This window comes from Hoplias malabaricus, chromosome 7 (genome assembly GCF_029633855.1).
Source record: "Hoplias malabaricus isolate fHopMal1 chromosome 7, fHopMal1.hap1, whole genome shotgun sequence".
Lineage (NCBI taxonomy): Eukaryota > Metazoa > Chordata > Actinopteri > Characiformes > Erythrinidae > Hoplias > Hoplias malabaricus.
This window is the reverse complement of record NC_089806.1, coordinates 17,206,947-17,230,623: the sequence shown is the minus strand read 5'-3', so window position 1 is coordinate 17,230,623 and position 23,677 is coordinate 17,206,947. Positions and strand designations below refer to the sequence as shown.

Genomic DNA, 23,677 nt, shown 5'->3' with positions numbered 1-23,677 from the left:
ACTGAAGTTACACTTTGTTCCCAGCATAGCAGTTTTTCAGTATAAATGAACGATGAAATACCAAAGTATTTGTAGTTGCTGGAAGAATTTCTGGAAGAAATGGTTAATTTTCTGAAAGAAGTGCAGGGGAAACAAAAAAATTTTGGGCTATGACCACAGTATCATGTAAATATCAGAAATGGCATTTAATCATTTAATTTAATTTCCATTAAGCAATTAATTTAAGTTCTTCAGTTATCAGGAGATATTTCAAATTATAGAGAATCCACCTGCATGAGGAAGGAGATGTTGAAGTAGAAAATAAATCCAAGGAATAGCCATGCAAGACCTGTGATACCATCACAACTGTCATCAGGTAAACAGCCCTTAAAGCTTTAGTCTTTAAGACTAAAAAAGAAAACAATTTGTGTTTTGTGGTTTTGTAAGAAGCAGTAAAATCAATGAAACTAATATTTTACCATTTAATGTGCTTTTTAACGCTTTCATTACAGTCTGATGTTTTTGGGAATCTTTAATGAAGGGGTAGAACACATTTACTGTTGAAACATATTAGTTGTTAAGGCGTCTATAAATGAATATGCTCAACACCTTGCGGAAATGGCATGTAGGCCTAACTCACTTAGGAACTGCTCCACAAGGAAGGCTATTCAGTGTTTATCATCCGTGACAAGATTATTTCTTGTTTTCTTTTGTGTTTGTGTTTACTCTAATTCTGAAAAATTAATAATAATGAACTGTGTCACGCCTTCGTCCTGTCAGTCTGTTGTCCCCGCCATGTGCTTTATTTGCACATGGCTCTGTTTTGTTTATGTTCTAGTCTCCGCCTTTGTCCCGCCTCCTCGTCTGTCATCTGTTAACCCGTCCTTCTCGTTATCTGTCTCAGGTGCGTCTCGTCAGTGTCTTGTATTTAAGTCCCCTTCCTACACTTCCTGTTTGTTGGTCATTGTTCTATAGTTCTCATGTTCTCTCGTTCTTTGTCATGTCAGTCGTGTTATCCGGTCTGTCTCTGTAAGTTTCCACGTTGTCGTTTCATTTCCTGTCGTCTCGTTCTTTAGTCTGTCTGTCCCGTTTGCCCTGATTTGCTCCTCGTGTCCCGTTTAACCTGTTTGGCTCCCTGTTTGTTTTCGTTATGTTAAAGTCTCTTTGTTTTGTTATTATTCTTCTTTATTAAATATACTGTGTTTTAGCGAATGCGTCCGCCTCAGTCAGTCCGCTCCGTGATTCCTGACAGAATGACCAACCCACAGGACGCAGCTAGCACAGAAAATACGTTTAATAGGGCTGTGGAATGGAGTAGCCGGCTCCGACAGATACATGCCACAGTGGCTCAGCGCCTTCGGGAGGAGTCGATTCATGAGTCAATTCATGAGTCGAGTGATTGCTCCAGCGCGAGTCGTAGGAGTCGGCGAAAGAAGCGTGCTGGAGTTCCCCCCTCGCTGGAGGATTACCCCCTCAGGTCCGGGGAAATTTTTGGGGGGGCGTTAAGGGTAGGGGCTGTTAGCCTCACCTCCGGAGCTCTGAGGTCTGAGGCTAACAGGGGCGCACCTCGAGGTGATCTAATGGGTGCGCCTGTGAAACCCCCTAAACCCTTTACAGCTCCAGCGCGAGCCCGGCGAGCAGCACAAACCCCTGTCCTCGAGAGCGCGGCGTGCGCCTCTCCTGTCTTCGTGAGCGCGAAGCGCGCCTCTCCTGTCTTCGTGAGCGCGAAGCGCACCTCTCCTGTCTTCAGGGACGACGTCGCAGATTCCTCTGCCTCCGTGGACGTCGTCGCACTGTCTCCAGTCCCCGTGATGGCGGCACCCGCCGCTCCAGTCCCCGTGATGGCGGCACCCGCCGCTCCAGTCCCCGTGATGGCGGCACCCGCCGCTCCAGTGTCCGTGATGGCGGCACCCGCCGCTCCAGTGTCCGTGATGGCGGCACCCGCCGCTCCAGTGTCCGTGATGGCGGCACCCGCCGCTCCTGTGTCCGAGACTACGGCGGCACCCGCCGCTCCTGTGTCCGAGACTACGGCGGCACCCGCCGCTCCTGTGTCCGAGACTACGGCGGCACCCGCCGCTCCTGTGTCCGAGACTGTGGCTACGGCCTCTCCTGTCCCCGTGACTGTGGCTACGGCCTCCCCTGTCCATGTCCGTAGGTCGGCCCGAAGGACTTCAGGGCCGATCCCCAGAACTGTGCCCAGGCTGGTTCCTCAGACTACCCCACAGACATTAGCCAGTCCTGGGCACCCCCCTGTTATTTTGGTTCCCTTGTCTGTCCCTGTCCTGGTTCCCCTCTCTGTCCTTGTCCCTGTACCCGTGTCTGCCTTTGTGTCTGTCCCGTTCCCGGTCACTGTGTTGGTGTCAGTCCCTGTAAATGTTCTTGTACCTGTTCCCCTGCCAAGTCCTGTCCAGTCCCCTATCAGCCCTGTCCAGTCTATGTTTCAACCCCCGGTTCAGTCCCCTGTTAGTCATGTCCAGTCTCCGTATCTGTCCAACGTCCAGTCACCCGTCTTGTCTCCAGTCCAGTCTCTGTCTCAAACCCCTGTCCCGTCTCCAGTCCAGTCTCTGTCTCAAACCCCTGTCCTGTCTCCGGTCCAGTCTCTGTTTCAACCCTCTGTCTTGTCTCCTGTCCAGTCCCTGTTTCAACCCTCTGTCTTGTCTCACGTCCAGTTCCCGCATCCGTCCAATGTCCAGTCACCTGTCTTGTCTCCGGTCCAGTTTCCCTTTCAATCCCCTGTCCAGTCTCCAGTCCCGTCTCCGTTTCAGTCTAGTGTCATGTCACCTGTCCTGCCTTCGGTCCAGTCACATACCCCTGTCCAGTCTAACGTTCCTATCCTGTCCAGTGTCTTGTCACCAGTCTCTGCTCCCGTCCAGTCCCAGCACCAAGTCCTGTCACCTGTCCCGTCTTCTGTCCAGTCCCTGTTTCCATCCAGTGTCATGTCCAATGTCAAAAACCCTGTCAAGTCCCATGTGTCCACTCCTGTCCTGTCCAGTCCGTTCTCGTCTCTTGTGGCTCCCCTTTGTCAGTCTCCTGTCATGTCCCATGTCCCGTCTCGTATATTCGGTCCTGTCGTGTCCCCAGCTCCTGTGTCTGTTCCCGTCCTGTCCTGAGTCCTGTCTCACTTGGTTCCTTGTCTTGTCTTAGTCTGTCTTGTTTTCCGTGCCCTCTCCTGTGCCAGCTCCTGGGGGGTTTAGGAGTACGCGCCCGGGAGTTGCGCGTTCTTGGGGGGGGCATCTGTCACGCCTTCGTCCTGTCAGTCTGTTGTCCCCGCCATGTGCTTTATTTGCACATGGCTCTGTTTTGTTTATGTTCTAGTCTCCGCCTTTGTCCCGCCTCCTCGTCTGTCATCTGTTAACCCGTCCTTCTCGTTATCTGTCTCAGGTGCGTCTCGTCAGTGTCTTGTATTTAAGTCCCCTTCCTACACTTCCTGTTTGTTGGTCATTGTTCTATAGTTCTCATGTTCTCTCGTTCTTTGTCATGTCAGTCGTGTTATCCGGTCTGTCTCTGTAAGTTTCCACGTTGTCGTTTCATTTCCTGTCGTCTCGTTCTTTAGTCTGTCTGTCCCGTTTGCCCTGATTTGCTCCTCGTGTCCCGTTTAACCTGTTTGGCTCCCTGTTTGTTTTCGTTATGTTAAAGTCTCTTTGTTTTGTTATTATTCTTCTTTATTAAATATACTGTGCTTTAGCGAATGCGTCCGCCTCAGTCAGTCCGCTCCGTGATTCCTGACAAACTTTAAATGATTGCATTACATCTGAGAAAGCTGTACAGCATTCAAAGCTAACTTTAAATAAAGCTCATATCTGCATGTTTCAAGGAATTAATTCGAATTTTTAATGGTATATTTATTATTTGATCAAATAATAATGTTCTCCAAAAATGAAAAAGTAAATTAAATATTGCTTATAGCATTAAATAGTCTAATTTATGTACCAAAATGTTCTGTGTTGTCTTTCTTATAGTATAAAGATTAATGTGATTAATGTGCAGAGTCCCTGTAGTTGTGGATAGTCAGTCTGTTTTTTTTTTTTTTTGTTTTTTTTTCTTCTTTGTCCTTGACGTGCCCCTTGTCCACTTTGATGACACAGCGTGAAGGTCAAACGCTAGCCTAATTACTGTCCAACTCATGAGGGATGTTATGTGAGAATAAGTCAAGGTAGTATCCTCATCACAGGTTTCGCAATTTTTAAGCAGTGTGTATCAGCCCACATCACTAATGAATGCTGAATGGAGTTATATGAGGTGCTCTCTGTAATCTCGGCAGCAGCACAGAGCAGCAGCTGTGAGGAATATGAAGGCGGACTGTCTGTGGTGTGTCAACACCTCTGCTGTGTTCAGGAAACACCATTCACTCTCTAATTACTCCCACCACTCCTTCTGTAATTACAGCATCTTAAAGCTGCTTTGTTCCTGCTGATTCCTGCGTCCCACTCTATTTTAAGGATGGTGTTTGATATTTGTATGCCATACCTCTTCTTTTTCACAGCAGAATTAGTAGCTGTAGATAGAAGAGTGCTGTGCCATTTCAAAAACTGTTGTGAAGCCATTGCAAGAGTTTGTGGGCTTCAAGGTGTTGTATTTTTCCATAACTGATCCTGTCTGTGCTGTAAACAATTGAGGTTCTCTGCAGGTTACAGGATTATAGCCATTTTATCAGCTGATCTAATCAAGAGAATATTTGTAGCCACACTTGATGCTACCTGACATAACCATGTTTGTGTCTAAAAATAAACACCTCTCATTACAGGGATTTACCTGCTATAAGGAGAGACAGAGGTTTTGCACAGGAGATTTAACTGGATTAGGTTTATCTTTTGATTGGAGTGGCAAATTTGAAAGCCAGTTGTGATTGTTCAATGCATGGGACATTAGACTGTATATATTTATAGTGTAAATTATTCTGGAAAATGCCATCACTCATTCTCAAAAAATAAACCATCAAGGTCTTCGTTGCCTAAACCATACAGACACAAATAGAAAGCCCTATAATGACAGTGCTTAAGAATGAACTATGATGGTATATTCCCAACAAACTCAGTCCCTCCATCATGTCTATATCATACAGTAATCATTATTACCTTTTATGGCATTGAGCTCAGATTTTTGGAGAGCTCTCACAGGACTACTTCACCCTGTGAAACCCCTTGATATGCTGAAGTTAAATTAAAAACAGAGTTTCTGCAGCTCTGTAAAATAGGGAGCATACGAGATGACAAGCAGGTTGTTGAGAGTGAGTGAGCAATTGACACTGCTATATTTGTTCCCTCATTTTTTAAATTAAATGAATGTGATCTGGGTTCTCATATATGTGGAAACTGCTAGGCTGAGAACGTAACATTTACACAGTTGTAATCTGTACATGTATCGGTGGTGTTACATCAACACAAAAATGAGCTGTAAAGTTATCTAACAGTAAATGTGGTGTTGTCATATGTTTTATAAATATAAACATGGTGTATGATGTTGAATTATGTTAATTCCTTTATTGTTTGGAAATTGGGGCATATCAAAGACTTATCAGAATCATTCATTTCTATTTCCTGTAATAAATAAAAAAAAAATTCCGATAATGCACAATACCCTGTTCATTTACTCATGCTCATACTCGTAAACGCAAACGAGGCTCCAATTCCAACATCCGATACCTTGTGCCTAGTGCACATTGCTGCACTAATGAGCAGACAACTCAAAATGTTGGCGGTTTGGAATTATTTCACAGTCAGTGATGGCAACCCAAGCAAAGCGGACTGCGGGGGGAACCCAAGAGCAGTGAGTATGCCTGTCGAGTTTTGACTGTCCTCGAACAAGGTGGATTTTTCTTCACTTAGAATGTATTTTCCTCCCGGGAAGTGTTTTCCCATTTGCGAGAGCACTGTTAATTGTCTGACGTGTTTATTTTCCTCAAACAAATTTTTTTCTGCAAATTTTCAATTGGATCCAACGCCATAGATCAGGCTGTTGCTCTTAAATAAACACTGCCAATAAACAAACACTCCCAAGTGCGGAAATACCCAGCCGCTATCATATAATGGAAACAGTCTTAACAAAGAACACTGTGCAAATGCATATCAAGAGTTTGTTGCACATACTTGTGTTGGAAAAAAGTGGTATTTATGCAACCTATTTATAAACAAACATCATGAGCTCTATTGACATGTTAGGTTGAAAACCCCAGAAAATAAGGTTAGGATTAGAACCAGGCTTATTGATTTTTTGGGTTTTGGGTTGAGGTCAAAATAAGGTTTAGAGTGGGTCTATGTTTCTTTTGTTTTATTAACTTTTTTTTTTGTAAATTCTTTGATGGAATTTCTTAAACAACTTTGAAGGTTACTATCTGTTGCTGTGAATGATCCTTCACTGTATAAAAAGTGACCCTTCATTGTGTAAAAGTGGCTAACTACTCGTAAGTGTGTCCCATAATCAGAATAAAAACAAGCCCAGCCACAGCCCAGATGAATGTTTGGACTAAATATGGCCCACATTGCAGGTCTCTTGTGGTCAACATTTGGCCTTGAATGATGCCGTTGACTCTAGCTACCTCAACTTATACCACTTATAGCCATAGGTCCACTTTATATTTGCCATATATCAGGTGTGTTGTGGACCAAATTTGGCCCCTGTCTAGCCCTCACAACAAATGCTGTACACCAAGTCATGTCTGGCTCATGACATTTGGCCCATGTCCTGCCCACAAAACATTTGCCAGTGCCGTAATTGAGCCGTAAGTGCCAAAAGTGATAGAGATTAAGCCCAAATGTGTCTGCTATCTGGATTTGGACATGACAAGGCAATTGTGTCCAATATAAGTCAGACATTCTGGGTACATCTGTGGGCTGAGACTGAGGATATGGTTTAGATTTTGACTTGAGTTTAAATTTCAGGTTTGTGTTTGGGGTAATGATAAGGTTTCTGTTAGTGTTAGATGGAAGAACAGGAACAGGCAAAACAGCACATTTAACAGGATTAAATAAAAAAGTTTAGCATCTACAAAACTTCTTTTATTAATTATTATAATGAATCAAGAAACACATTTTTAAAAGGCCAGATGCTGTTACATGTTAATGTTTTGATTATTAAATCTTACATATTTTCCAAACAGACTCATTAAGATAATCTACTGTAGGCTTCCTCTCCCAGTAGCAATAATATACTTCAGTTTACACAGTGATTTAAGTGATTTATTTTTTATTAAAGGATTTTGCCTGTCGCTTCCATTACCATGCCATTGGCTAGCCTACTCCATCTCTTTTTATGCATGTCTGTCAAAATACAAATGTCTAGTATCTGATAGCTAAGCATTTAAGAATTTTTTTTTTTGAAAACCCGACACAATCCTGCAACCTATTCAGGATGAGGTGTGAACATTTACAATAAACCATCCATATAAAACAATGCTTTCAGGTCTTCCTGTTGTTCTGATCACTTTCCTTGTCCTACATGATAATTCCATAAATGTATTATTTTTTTGTGCTTGTTTGCAGAACATCTCCACTGCTGTCGTCAGCTGTGTAGCCGTCTGTGACACAACCCTAGCATCTGTCTGGTAAGGCCAGGCGTTTGACTGGAATAATTGTCCGCTCTGTTAGACACACCTACCTTGCTCTGCACAGATTTACCAACTTGATTGTACTTTGTAAATTTAAGACAAGACATAGAATTTAATGCCACCAATCAAAATTTTTGGGCCATGGGCAAAATAAGAATAAAAAATATATATATTTTATGCCCCTTTCACACATGCACAGTATCCAGAACTGTGCCAGAGTTTACCTGGAGGAGCTGTATGTGTGAACACGACCACATTCGTTACGCATTTTACCTGGACGGTATTCTCCTCGCACCCTAGTAAAGAGTCTGGATGAAGACAGAGTCAGTGCATGTGAGAACGGCATGGAAATGTTCTGTAGTTTCTCCTGCACCACATTTAAAGCACATTTCATTCCCCACCACGAGAGTGTGCCTAAGACAGAAAATCTCCCGCTGTGCGTTACATGTATGAACGACCACGCCATGAACGACCATCTCCAGACCCGATACTCCAGAGTTTCTCTAAATAATCTCCGGAGTTCATCCGTAAAAGAAGCATTACATTATTCTGTAACAATCTACTGCAAAGCACTAAATATAAATGGTATAAAAGACCATCCATTAAAGTCTATATCTCTGCAAGCAAGGTGGGTCATGGCTCACCTGTTTGTAGCAAACTTCTTAAGACAATTTTCAAATAATTCCAAATTAACATTTCTCAAATTAAGACTGCAAAGAACATAGTTTTTTTCGCCATCTACACTTCATAACACTGTTAAAGATTCAGGTAATACAGAGAAATCTCAGTCCATGTAGATAAGAAATTCTGTTAAGTGTGTGAACAAAACCGTCATGCTACTCTGATAAATATAACCACATGGGCTCAGGAGAAACTTGGAAATCCATTGTCACTTATCAGTGCTTACTGCTTCATCAATAAGTGCAACCTGAAGCTTGGTTACACAAGGAGAAACATAAAATATCAGTTCAATGCAGAAATGCACCCAAGTCCTCTCGGCCTGAGCTAATCCCACATGGTCTGAGAGAAAGTGAAAATGTGCTGTGATGAGTCTACATTGCAGCTATTTTTGGGAAAAGATTTCCCTGTTTTATAGATGAAGGAAACCATCCAGACAATTATCATAAAAAGAAGCAAAAGCCATCATCAGATATGGGGGTGCATCAGTGCCCGCGACATTGGTGACTTGTAAATGTGTGAGCATACCATTGATGTGGAGATTATTAGAGAAATATGCTGCCAGCAGGTAAAAGTCCATAATTAGTTCAGCGAGACAATGCCAGGCTTCATTTTGCACAGACTCTACAATGTGTCTTTGTAGTGCCTGTATGTGTGTGTGTGTCTGTGTGTGTGTGTGTGTGTGTGCTTGACTGACCTGCCTGCAGTCCATATATTTAAAAATGTCTCCTTCTGTTCAAAAACTAAACAGCAAACATTAATTACAAGTAATTTCAAAACGTTTAATATTAGTATATATATAGGGGTTAGACAATGAAACTGAAACACCTGGTTTTAGACCACAATAATTTATTAGTATGGTGTAGGGCCTCCTTCTGTGGCCAGTACAGCGTCAATTTGTCCTGGGAATGACATATACAAGTCCTGCACAGTGGTCAGATGGATTTTAAGCCATTCTTCTTGCAGGATAGTGGCCAGGTCACTACATGATGCTGGTGGAGGAAAACGTTTCCTGACTCGCTCCTCCAAAACACCCCAAAGTGGCTCAATAATATTTAGATCTGGTGACTGTGCAGGCCATGGGAGATGTTCAACTTCACTTTCATGTTCATCAAACCAATCTTTCACCAGTGTTGCTGTGTATTGGTGCATTGTCGTCCTGATACACAACACCACCTTCAGGATACAATGTTTGAACCATTGGATGCACATGATCCTCCAGAATGGTTTGGTAGTCCTTGGCAGTGACGTGCCCATCTAGCACAAGTATTGGGCCAAGGGAATGCCATGATATGGCAGCCCAAACCATTACTGATCCACCCCTATGCTTCACTCTGGGCATGCAACAGTCTGGGTGGTACGCTTCTTTGGGGCTTCTCCAACTCCCCCGGATGTGGGGAAAACAGTAAAGGTGGACTCATCAGAGAACAATACATGTTTCACATTGTCCACAGCCCAAGATTTGCGCTCCTTGCACCACTGAAACCAACATTTGTCATTGGCATGAGTGACCAAAGGTTTGGCTATAGCAGCCCAGCCGTGTATATTGACCCTGTGGAGCTCCCGACGGACAGTTCTGGTGGAAACAGGAGAGCTGAGGTGCACATTTAATTCTGCCGTGGTTTTATGTTTTTTGGATACAATCTGGGTCAGCACCCGAACATCCCTTTCAGACAGCTTCCTCTTGCACCCACAGTTAATCCTGTTGGATGTGTTTCGTCCTTCTTGGTGGTATGCTGACATTACCCTGGATACCGTGGCTCTTGATACATCACAAAGACTTGCTGTCTTGGTCACAGATGCACCAGCAAGACGTGCACCAACAATTTGTCCTCTTTTGAACTCTGGTATGTCACGCATAATGTTATGTGCATTGCAATATTTTGAGCAAAACTGTGCTCTTACCCTCTGCTAATTGAACCTTCACACCCTGCTCTTACTGGTGCAATGTGCAATTAATGAAGATTGGCCACCAGACTGGTCCAATTTAGCCATGAAACCTCCCACACTAAAATGACAGGTGTTTCAGTTTCATTGTCCAACCCCTGTGTGTGTGTGTGTGTCATATTAATAATACTGATATATAGAAATATATGAATAGAGGGTCCTAAAACGTGTACTATTACACATTAGGAGTGTATTCATATGGAGCTCTAATTTATTTCCACAAGCAAAAAAAATAATCAAAAGAAAAAACCTAGTATTTGTTCTCACAAATATGCAAAGTTGCTTCATGGTTTGTGGACTCTGCAGTGTGTCTGATATGTCAACATGCTGAATTGATATTGATATGTGAGTTGGAAGTACACAAGTGCATTTGCATGGAGTTATGAAATAGGTCTGTGTTTACTGGGCATCATAGACACTGTGTTTTACCCAGATGCTGGTAAATGACAAGGGTGATGTATAGCTCCTAGGACGTTTGCATTGTTTTGGTTTGGTTTTAGTTGTGGGAGGGGGTGTGGGGCTTGTGTGAATAGGCCTCTATATACACTGGGATCCCATTTGAAGTGTAAAGTGCTACCAGGAGACGTGCACAGTAAGTCATCCTGTCTAAGCGTGGCAGAGCAGTGGCCATTATGGCCTGGCAGTCCCCTGGAACAGGGTTGCCATGGAGATGCATGGTGTCAGAGCAGAGCAACATCTGTGTGGTGTTTGTTTGTCAAGATAGGTTTTCTCTTTAGTAAGATAAAAGAGAGGTGGGAGGCAGGCAGCCAATCTCGAATGGAAGCTCAACCCTGGTGTAGAATCCACTTTTTCTTTTGCTGTAAAAGCTTGGAACTGATGCACATTTTGGAGAAACTGCTGTGTGTTCTTGTTCAACCTATAACTGCCAGATTTGTACAGCTATATTTCAGATTAATTTCACTTCCATTTTAAGCAGTTCACCTCCACTGACCTTGACTAATTATCCTGAAAAGGCATGCTTTACCCCATGAGATGCAAAAAAAGGCTTGATGTGCTTACTCAAAGCAGAGAGAGGTATCCCCAGGTATTTATGACTGTCACCTTTACAAAGCATTATATCATTTAATTTAACGGTGTTTTGACCAATTGTGAGATAGTGTGTCATTTCGGTGCTCTGTGAGCTTGCTCTGTTGACAGTTTGGGGAATTATTTAACCCCTGCTGCCCTCTCCTGCCTGTCTGGCACTGTATAAGGCAGTGTTCTATTTTGGTAAGTTCAGAAAATATGCTCCCTTATTCTCCTGTTTCCTTATCTGTAGAGGAGGTTACAGGGGCAGAAGTTATAATTTGGTGAAGTGTTTCTTATAGGTACATATTTGGGCAGAGGAAAAATTCAGGGGATTGTGGAGCTTTCCCTCAGCTTAGGTCTCTCTTGTTCTTCCTTCACCCCCAGCAAACACCCCCTTCTATGCTCTCTCTCTCTCATTCTCTCGCTCTATCTCTCTGCCAGTCTGTCTCTATCTCTATCCATATATCTAGTTTGCATGTTATTCATGTACAGTCACATAGAACCCAGAAACAAAAAATAAATGGGATAAACCTGCAACAGGTCATGAGATTCTGAGTTATTATTAGCTTCCACAATAATATTCACCCCCAATATTGCTTATGTTGTAGCCAAAGGGCAGCTGGTCCAGAGAAGATCTCTCCCATAATTAATCCTCTCAGCTGGAATTCTTAACCCTCCCACCCCCAACCACCACACACACACACTTTTGGGGAATGTAGGAAGTTTTGACAAGTCTGTCTCTCTCTCTCTCTCTCTCTTTATGTTTTTTTTATGTTTTTACCATGTATGGGCAAACCTGAGTTAGTAAAACCCATGGCTGTGAGGGTAAAGTGGGCTGCACTAAGCTGATCTACAGCAAAACACATTTCTAGCTGCTAATTGAGCAAATAAACCTTTCACATATATTTCAACCCATGTGTAAAGATGTTGTTCAGATAATATCAGACTTTTGTACTATTAATATCATATTTATTATGACAGTGATTCACAGTCCTGGCGAGTAACTGTGCAGTGTATATTTAGGTCTTTTCTCTCAAATGTACCTGATTCAGCTAACCGTCTAATGATCAAGTAGGCCTGTGCTCTTAATACAGGTCTCTTATGCAGCTAACTGTGGGGAAAAATTACTGTTGATGGCGTGTCCAGAATTACGCTCCAAATGGTGGTAGACACACCTTATAATTAATGAATTCAGCTGTTTTAGGGTGAAACCACTATGGACACAGATGTTTAATTGTGTACACGCAGCTTGAATAATCTTCACTTAAAAAGCATGAAACAAAATTGTTTCAAAAGAAGTTGTGGAGCAATTGCACATGAGGTTGAAGTCACCATGATCAGTGCGAGCCATTGTCTAGAGGAGTACAAGTCCCCTAGCATTTGGCTATGGAACAGTGCCTTTGATGACTCTGAAGTTATGGAGCTTGGAGTGATGTGATTCAAAACTAAACATTCAACTTCAGGACCTGACCTCAGTAATACTGACTTCTTGCGCCCGCATGCCATCAAATCCTCACAGAAATGTTGATTCTAAAACGTTGAAGTTGTTACTGTATCAAAAGGGGGCACACTAACTATTAATACTCCTGATTTTAGTAGAATATTTGGAAGAGCAGGTGTGTAAACATTATCAGCAGATACACTACTAATATAAGAAAAAAAATGTTTTTATTCAGATATTATCACATCCGAACAACCTGATTTATGGATAAAATCTATGGGGACATTATTAAAAGATAAATATCAAATGTTGAAATGTTTAAATGTAATGCTAAATATGTAGGAATACTAGTGTCTTACTATAGTTTGCATGAAATCTATAAATGAACGATAGTTTGACTCTTGAAGTTGAATGTGTTTTTGCCATCACTACCTCTTGACTAGACAGACCTGTTAACAATTTTTTATAAGCTGAAGTTAGTGCGTTAGAGCTGGCAAAACACTTAAATGTATGAGGCAGATTTACTCCATGAACAGCACTGGGATATTTTGGCTATCTTTATCCTTGTTCATGTCAAAGCGTTTTACTCCTGTGTGAAAACACTAGCTACATTTTTGGTGCCATCATTAGGTAATGAATAAGCCAATAGGAATTTTTGGGAAATCTTAACAATTATTAAAGTTATAAAAGCTTATAGCACCATACTCTTCGTATTAAAAAAATTACAGGTTTTGTTAAGTTTTATCAAAAATATTATCATTTTATAACCAAAATATTAGTGGAGTTCTATTGTGTTTTCACTATTGACACAACACAAGAGTCAACTTAGTCCTTCCAAACCTTCCCAACCTGTGGTAATGTTGCATAACTAAATTGGTAAAGATTATGCAAAAATATCCCCAAATGCCTTTAAAAATATGCTCTGACCTCCATGTCATCTAAAGCAGGAGTCTCCCCTGCTGCCTGCACACTGTTGTGCTTTCAAAGTACTACAGATTATATCGCTATAAACACACCTACTCTTTCTATCTCTCTCTTTCTTTCTCTCTCTCTCTCTTTCTATCTTTTCCTATCCCTCCCTCTCTCACTCCCTCTGATTCAGATTGTAGACAAAAGACATAAAAGCTAGAAAGCCAAAGCCTCGCAGGCCTGCTGGCCCCGTGTGAGGCTTGAACCCCACTGGCTAATCCTCAGACATATTTCCCCATGAACATACTCACACAAACAAGTGAAAACAAACACACACACACAGATGGGTGCTCTGGTTTGGGATGAAAAGCTTTGAAAAAAATATCTGGTTTTTAGCTGAAATGACCCAGAGGTCACTTTGGAATCAGATGTTTTCAGCTGCATACCAAATTTGTTGATATCATTTGGTGCTACACTGCCCATCTGAAGTTTGGGAACCCTTGCTTCTGTAGATGTGTATAGGTGGTATTATTTTATTATTACCCCCCCCCCCCCCCATAATTTTCAGCTAAATGTCTCATGGGAGTATGGGGCATTTTGTTAAACATTTTGGTGAAATGTTACTGAAATGAGCATTTTGGAAAAAGGCAGTGAATCTGGTCTCGTTTTTCAACTTTATGTCAAAGTTTATTTGATTGTTCACAGTACGACAGCAACTCGTTCATGAGATCAAAGAATTAAAACACATCTTAGTATAAAAGAGCGTTTTGGAAACCACTCTACAGCTACCACTGTGTTGACAAGCATTTATTATAGAATCTGCTTTGTTACTGCTATCTCCGTTATCATCAAGCTCTCTAGTATGTTCAACATTATTAACAATTCATTGATTCATCAATTCATTGATTCATTGACTGAACCAAAATTATAAAATTATACAGCATGGATTTTACATTAGCAGAAACAAGCTTACAAAATTAGATGATTCTTCATCATCTAGAGCCAGTTTGTTTGCAATTCTAGCCTGACAGCTGTAAATGTTCTAATAGATCTTTTGTCTGTATATATAATATATATGTGTGTGTGTATGTGTGTATATATATATATATATATATATATATATATATATATATATATATATATGCATATATATATATATATATATATATATATGCATGTTTTGTTATACAGCTGTTTATTTCCTTTGTGTGTATTGGAACTACACAACAAAATGGGGAAAAGAAATATTGTCACCCTCAACTTATTTAAGTTAGTATTTGGTTGCACACCCATTGGAAGAAATAAGTGAAATCAATCACTTCCTATAACCATCAACAAGCTTCTTGCATCTCTCAGCTGGAATTTTGGACCACTTTTTCTTTTGCAAACTGCTCCAGGTCACATATTTGAAGGGTGCCTATTCTCAATAGCAGTTTTAAGATCTCTCCACAGGTCCTCAGTGGGATTTTGATCTGGACTGTTTCCTGGCCACTTCAGAACTCTCCAGTGCTTTGTTTCCATCCATTTCTGGGTGCTTTTGGAAGTATGTTTGGGGTCATTGTCCTGCTGGAAGACCCATATACGGGGGCCATATATTGCAACCCAAAATCCTTTGGTAATCTTCAGATTTCCTGATGCCTTGCACACAGTCAAGGCACCCAGTGCCAGAGGCAGCTAAACAACCCCAAAACATATTTGAACCTCCACCATATTTGACTATAGATACTGTGTTCTTTTCTTTGTAGGTCTTATTCAATTTCTGGTTAACAGTAGAATGATATTGCTTACCAAAAACTCTATCTTGGTCTCGTCTTTCCACAAGACCTTTCCCCAGAAGGATTTTGGCTTGCTAAAGGTGAGTTTAAATGAGCATCACATGCTTGAAATAAAGTTATTTACCCACAATTTAAAAAGATTTTTGTATTGTTCCAATACACACTAAGGAAATAAGCATGTGTATAACAAAACATGTGCAATATATTTATTATGATAAATATTAAGGATTCCCTCCATATTGATATTGTTCCTTAACTAAATATGACCAATTTCCGGTCAATTTCTTTTTTCCTTGGAAATAAACAAGCTGTTTTCTATTGCATTAAGAGTAAAACGTGTATGTTCTTTGTTCTTTGTTGTCCAATTATTTTGCCGACCTATCTTTACTTGCATGTTTGTTTACATAACAATGAACAGCACCAATATGTTACCTGCTAGCTCTGTTCTGTTTTCTGGTTTTTCTCTGGTCTCTCTCTTTTGGAGCTCTTATAATATGTTTAGTTGTATTCCAAATCCAATGCCTGAATATTCTTAATAAGTTTTTGTTAAAAGTTCAGTGCTCTTTAAAGGAGTGCATTACTATGCTATTATATTATGTGTCATAAAATGGTCCTAAAATGACAGTAATATATTTTATATCGCAATTATTTTTGACAGACCTAACCACAAAACTATTACACAGTTAATCGAATGTTTTATCTTGATTATGATTAATGAACAGTTTTGTTTTTTGCCCCTCATAGTTGGATGATTAGACTTGTATTGTAAATTTGCTAAAGTCTGAAAATTCAGGATATTTTTTCTAATGTTGCTGGGAGCTTGTCTGTCTTTTTTTTGTTGAGCAATGCGCTGTTCATATTTGGTGATGTGCTTGTGCTACTAGAGTTGAAACAGTGTTTACATTTGATTTCTTAATATTAAGTTTCATCTTCAATAAAAGTCAAAACATGTCCAAACAACAGACAGACCATTTTTCTTTGGTACAAGCTGCTCAAGATGCTTGGTTGGCCTCTGTGTTAAGGTTCTCCTCCATGTTGCCTCCATGTGGCAGATTGGATGGGGCAGAATTATGTGACAATATGCATGGTTGTATGGTTTTATGGAAATGTATTATCAGAATTAATACAAAAAAGGATGAAAAGAATTAAATGAAAAATTAATAAATGCAATTTAGGTTAATTATAATTTCTGAATGTTGCCTAGCCCTAATAAAGCATATGAATTCCCATGTGTTCATCATACAGTAGCAGTATTACACAGCCCCATCTCATTTACACTTTTCATTGCTCTATTTGTCTCTTCAGTGAATTCAGTCTGAAGGTGCTTCCCTCTAAGTCATTTGGGAATCTTTTAGCTTGATGGACCAGCCAAACCTCACATGACAAAGTTAAATATTGGACAGCTGGAATGAAGGACTAATGGATGAAGAGGGGATTTTGACCACTCCCTTACCTTCTGTTTGATTTACAGAAGCATTTTGTGTACTTGTTGGCTCCTGGCTTTTTTCACATGATTCCCATGGCTGTAAAACTGGCTGGCGATGTCACAGTTGATGGCTGCTACACACATGGTTTGTGGAAGCTCTGAGAATAATACAGTAGAGCCCAGATCTCCATCCATGCAAAACAATGTTTACTCTGGAACTGCTTCACTGTGCTACTGTAGCCATCTTTCTCGCTCTCACACACTCGTCTATTTTCCTTTCTCTCTCTCTCTCTCTCTCATTGATCAAATGCCAGTAATTGGGGCATTGATTGTAGAGACATTTATGTAGGTTTGCTGGAGGCTGTGTTTTTCCCAAAGCGAGTTTGAAGTGCTAAACCTTATGAACACAACTGTTCTGGTTTCCTGTTGCACTTTGCTTTAGCAGCCGTGCACTTTGCCACTGGCCCCAGGATTCATGATATCACTGTTTTGTCTTTTCCCCTGCAGGTACACCACTGAGATATTGTTGGAAAACATTAACCTTAAGTTAATGTGGTTGAAGCTAATGTGATTTAGTTCTAATGTCATTTAACAATGTCATTTCAAACAGTGGCCTAACTGAATTAATTCATCATATTGTACATCTTGCTGCATGACTCATTACTGCTTTGTTTCACTTCAAACGCTGGGGCTGAGGTAGGGGTGGGGGTGTTTGCTTGTGATTTTTGCGAACAGGTACATCCCACTTACATCACAAGGCCACAAAGAAAACAATGCATGGTCTCAAGTCTTAGGTTTGGATCCAATACAGCAAGGCTACGGGAGTTTTTAAACACAGTGTCCTTGTTAGACACAAAATCTTTTAAAACTTGAGCAGCACTGCTGTGTCTGATCCACTAGTGCCAGCATAACACAAACTCACTTTCACCATGTCATTGTCACTACCTTGCAGAAATTGATCCACAAACCAAATCATACTTGCTCTCTGGTGGTCCTGTGGGGGATCATGCGCATTGAAGGATAGGGTGAAAGGGTGCAAACAAAGTATGCAAAGCATCAGATGGACTACAGTCTGTATGGAACTACAAAGTGATTTTATATGGTCAGTGAAGGTGAAGAATGGACAGTAAGTGTAACAGCAATGAGGTGGTCATAATTGTATGGCTTATTGGTGTATAGAGTTTTTTTAAATTTCATATGATCCTTTTTACTGTTCACTAGATTTAAGAGGCATGTATTTAAATTTTTTGTGTGTTTTAGAACAGGTTATAGCACTAAAAGCAAGGATGTTTAACCTTGCACATAAGGAAGCATGAGGTGTGTTTTGTTTGCAGTGTTCAGAGACCCGTACACACACACACAGTCGTCAGCATGACAGCAACTGACCTCTCATGAGCGGAGAGCTAAAGGAACACTAGCACTGTTGACTTGTGTTCTTCAGCCTGAAGCAATGCCACAGAGTCAAGCACAGCATGCTTCAGCCTGGAGACACTCAGCAGAAAGATTAAGGTGCTATTGCGGTAGAGCTGAATGTCTTGAGCAGTAGCACAAATCTGGTGAATAGCTTCTTTCATGTTAAGAGGCCATAAGGACAGTCTGCAGCGATGACATCTAAAAACTTCAGAAGGCTCCATTATGTGTGTGCATGGCTGTTTCTTGAGCAGAGTTTTGGTGCCAGTCAACATATTTAAGTTTAATTTATTTTGCCTTACAAATAGGCATAAATGTGTTTCATTGAGTAAAAGTCCATGATGATAGGCTTATATCAGGAAATAAAAGACTATGTTCATAAGTTCTATTAGGAGTGCATTGATATGGAATTCATGATCATCATCATCATCATCATCTTCTTGTTTGACGCTTAATTCATTTCAGGGCCGCGGTTGATATGGAACTGTGGACTAGTGATCGACCGATATATCGGCCAGCTGATTAATCGGGCCGTTTTTGGGCATTTTTTATATAATCAGCATCGGTCGATATATTAGCACATGCACACAGGCAATGCTGTGGGTAGCGCCCTTCATTCTGGCTGTTAGAGCGCCCCTTGCGCCCATTTTGCCACCTTACAGGCAGACATCATTGAGCACAAGTACAAGAGCACAAGCCTCCAACCTGTAGCTGCATTCCGTCTCATCAGAGAAAACGGTGTGAATTATTTTCTCTTTTTCAGCTCTCACTATTTATTACTGGCTGCTCCTTGTAACATACACTCAATAAACTGCATCATAAACGACTGAGCTGAAAGTTGTAACCTAGAAACCCAGCGTTATTTAGCCTCTTATTTCGCTCATTGGTCGGTCAATCACTAATAGTTATATCCGTCAGTATATCTCAAGTACTACAGGTCCAAAGTTGACAGTTTATGTACCAAATTAAAGCTTAAAGTCACTGATTATCATTGATTTAATCATTTTATATATAATCCCACTCAATAAATAGGTATTTTTGCTGTTATTGGAAATTGTTGTGAAAAAATATTAGTGACTGTACAGATTTTCAGGTTTTTCACGGCGCCGTATTTATATCAATGTGTACATATCATACATCAATCGAACGATCAGACTCTCAAGATCACGAGAATATTCACTAAAATGTAGTAGTAAGGAATTAAAGCCAAAAAATTAAGATATTCCAAACTTCAGGTATCTTCCTCATCAATGACAAAACCGCTGCTTCTCGAAGCCTGAAGTGCCCACAAGCGGCTCACACACAAAGTTACCACAGCAGCGCTTACCTTAGATAGTGCCCTTCAAAACGAGACTACATCTGAGTCTCTCTGTCAAACCGTTTGTTAGTAATCCTCATGTATGTGTCAAGAGTACTGGCCGAAAAAAAAAATAGTACACATTATCAAAAAATAATTAAAAAAATGATCCCCGTGGACCCATGTCACACCGACTGCCACGTAGCTTAGGCGCTTGGGTTTCCAACGACATGTCAATCAAGTCTGTAGACCAATCAGAGGCAGAGTTATGGCGATGCGAACCCAAGGAGGAGGGACAATCACGGAGCAGAGCGCATATGTTTTCAGTGCCTAACAGACCCAGAGACCGCACGAGAGATTCAAACTGTTCTGTTTGGTCAGCCACAAGCTCCACAAACAATAATCAAAGTCAATAAACATGTTTCAAAGCTTAGATGTCTTTTACTAGTTACATTTCCCCCACTGAGGACATTTAAATACAACGGGGGCTCTACAGCCAATCCGAGTGCAGCTCTTGCCTTTTAACACGCCAGTCATTTAAAGGAACACTGTAGTCGGTGAGAAACTAGTGTAAACATGTTCTGTAAAAATAAATCATGATAATGTCTCTAGTTTATTCACTGCCTGAGGAATGGGAATATCGGCTTTACATATCGGCCACTACCGCTGTCTAAAAATCGGCATAAGCCAACAAAAAACCCATATCGGTCAATCACTACTGTGGACTAATAATAGTTTTTTCATGGACGGACCTGTTAGTGCCAGTGCTGATAGCAAAACATTTGTAAAAAAAAAAAAAAAAAAAAAATAGACATAATATAAATTTTCTAATCTTCATAGGCTAGCTCCAGAGAGTAATGTAAATAAGTAAAATGATTAAAATGAAGAGATTTTAGTATAGAAACCCACCATGGCTTTAATGTTGTTTTGCTTTTTAATATAACGAATGTATCACCACATATCAGTTTACAAATACACGCCAGCTGGATCACATTAAGCCAGGAAAAAATAAACAAGCCAACAATTAAGTTGTAATAGGGCTGAGAGCAGCACAAGAGCAACAGGTAGTACTGCTGTCAGACAGCTCCAGCGTTCTGGGGTCGAGCCCTGCTCCAGGTGACTGTCTGTGAGGAGTTTGGTGTGTTCTTTCTGTGTCCGCATGGGTTTCTTTTGGGTGCTCTGGTTTACGCCCATATTACAAAAAAACACACTTTGATAAGTGTGGGAGTGAATGTGTCAGTGAATGTGTGAGTGTTTGTTGCCTGGCGAAGGACTGGCGCCCCCTTTAGAGTGTGTCCCAGCTATGTGCACAATGATTTTGGGTAGGTTTCTGACCCAGTGCCCTGATGACCTGAATGACCTGAACTGGATAAGTGGTTACAGAACATGGCTGGGTTTCCATCTAAAATGTTTGCAAATGTTTGCGCAACATAGAAATATTGTCAGATAAAAATCCAAAATGGGTTGTGTTTCCATCCACTACACTTTTGCAAATATACTTCAGATGACGTAAGCCCCCCATGATCAGGGATGACATTGAAACGAGGGAGACGGTGATATCTGAGTCTACGACATGCACACTGTCGCATGCGCAGTATGTATAAACCTGCAGAAACATCATTGTTTATACAAAGAACTCTTTTCCGTTGCCCTATTTGCACATTTGCGCTTTAACGATATTTTAACTTTTCCACCTCATCCAACTGTAAAACACACTTTGTGATATTTGGGTGTTTTTCTATTCAGTTTTTTTAATGCACATTTTCATAATTCACAAAATAAGGACATATTGTGCTATACAGTGCTACCGTGTTTCCCCGAAAGTAAGACAGTGTCTTACATTCTTTTTACCCCCGAAAGTCCCACTATGTCTTACTTTCGGGGTATGTCTTATATTGGTAAAAAATGTCGATTTTTGTTTTAACCATAAAATTAACATTTATTAACAACCTGAACAGTATGGTATTCACCATAAAACAGTTTTATAAAAGCAAGTGCCAAGAATGTCTTGTTACAACTGTATCATGACGGTATTTCCATGTATAACATGTAAAACAATGAAAAACGGTAAGAACGAACAGTTTGAATATGTTATACTGGAAGATAAAACAGATTTATTCCATGGCCATGCCAATCAGAGCGGCCACCAGCGGCTGCACGAGGGCACTGAGGCTGGGTGTTGGACCACGGAAAACATTACTGCTGCTCCCGCGGCCTCCACATCCCTCCGCTCATTCCGCTCCAGATCATTCCGCATCCCGCAGTTAATGCAGCAAAAGGTACCGGTACTATGGCTTATATTTTTCCAACGTACAGTTTACTATGTCTTACTTTCGGGGTACGTCATACATTAGCCGACCCCCCTAAAACCCACACTGCGTCTTACTATCGGGGGTGTCTTACTATCGGGGAAACACGGTACTAAGAAACGTCCCTTAATGTGAGTGTGTTGCTGATTATGTGCAAGAGAAGGTGGATATTGTGTCATTGAAAAAAGGCTAGCTACAGGGGGGATAAAATTGATGCTTAGATGCGTCGTAACTCTCGAATGATTCCAAATCAGTTTACTGAACATCATAATCAGGTTTTTATTTATTCTGCACTTCTGATCAAATAAACTCATGCCTACATCTGCAGTCTAAAGTCCCTTCAGTGGAGTCTCGGTTAGCCTATGCTTTTGTGTTAGTGATTTAAAGAGAAGAAGCAGACTAAATTCATATTTGCAGTTATATAAACACATGTTGGAGTAATATAAAATTGAATCAAATTTAATTCATTTGTATGGTGCCTAGGCAATCCCAAACTGATCAGTTGCTCTAGTTGATGTTAACTAGAACCAAAAACCTTTTAAACACTTTTAGTTCAGTATTGCCTGTGCAAAGTAAAATACTGTCTGTAAACGACTGAGGAGAAAAACTACAGATACAAACCCACAAGTCTTCCCCATCTACAGTTGCCCCAGTAGCTCTAGTGGTAGTGTAAGTGTCTCATTATTTTCTAAAGGTGCAGTCTCAGATTTAAACTTGAAAACTAACTGGTTTAACCAGTAGCATTGCTATTTTTTTACACCTTTCTTGCTGGTCCTATTTGTCATAAAGACTGGTTGAGGCTAAGAATAACGATGCAGAACTTTATCCTGTTAATGTATCATGTAGTATGGCAAGATCACCCCAAGCGTTAACAGAATATTGGTCATTAACTTTATATATTGCATTGTAGCTTTCATGTCTTATCAGATAATGTGAATATTGATGACTGGCTGCAGAAAACGTTTATATTTAATGTCTAAATTTCATATTATACTTTCTTCTTTCCTGAGTGTTACCTTCTACTGAATTTCAGCAAATGCTCCAAGGCTGGCTGGTTCTCTACATAATGAAATAAATCAGTTATGACAAGCCATGACATGCAGCATTAATAGCTGCTGATATCTAGCGGGTTCATGCATTTAACTATTAGACTAATAGACTTGACAAGCAGGTCTTTTAAGTTTTTAAATTCTTTTAAGTTTTGCATCTACATTTTTGCCCCACCTTTTTTGATTGCTATTTTTTTCCCCATTTAATGGAAATACAGAAGTTAGAGTACTGTCTGCAGAACAGGCTGGATTTTTTCAGGGAAAAATTGGAATTCACAAAACTACAGTTCAAGTTTGTGTAAGGCTTTTCATCAGATGCGGTCACAAAGCGGTTTTACAGGAATCCTGGCATTGTATTTGTCATTCATCTATTTATATTTCATGTGACTTCTGAGCCACGGTAGGAAACAGAATCCTGCCTCGTTTCCTCCAGGATATGAGGATGTAATTCTCAAGTGTTTCAGACATGCTAGTTATGGAGTGAGGCTGTGTTTTTGCCTGTTAGGATCTGGACCGGTCCCTGTGCGCTCCCTCAGCAGCTGAGCCTTTTACTCGCTCACTTGAGATACATGATGATAGAGCCAGGGAGGAATGGCTATTACCATAGTGGTCTTTTTAAATGCTGTGTACCAGAGGACTGCATTGCTTTCTTTCATCATGTTGTGTAGCAGGAAATAGGACCCTCTGAATAAAAAGGTTAGTCTTCTATACTCAGAATTATACAAAAATACTGTGCTTTGATTTCATCCGAACTGCGCTTTGTCTTGTGTTATTTGATTTTATCGTTATACGCTGAGAGATGGGATTACCCGCGCAGCAAATGCTTCGCCTAAGCCCTTTTCTCTTGAATATTGAACAGAATATATTGAACGTCTCATTGTAAAT

At 40.7% G+C, this 23,677-nt stretch overlaps 1 protein-coding gene across 1 annotated transcript in view; it reads left to right on the top strand.

Annotated features, from left to right (window-relative positions):
- The window catches only part of LOC136702302 (1-phosphatidylinositol 4,5-bisphosphate phosphodiesterase beta-4-like), a 95,007-nt gene that overhangs the window by 18,824 nt on the left and 52,506 nt on the right, over positions 1-23,677 (top strand). The window contains exon 3 of the mRNA XM_066677306.1: positions 7,458-7,519. The gene's annotated coding sequence lies outside the window, so the exon portion shown is untranslated. The remainder of the gene's footprint in view (positions 1-7,457; positions 7,520-23,677) is intronic.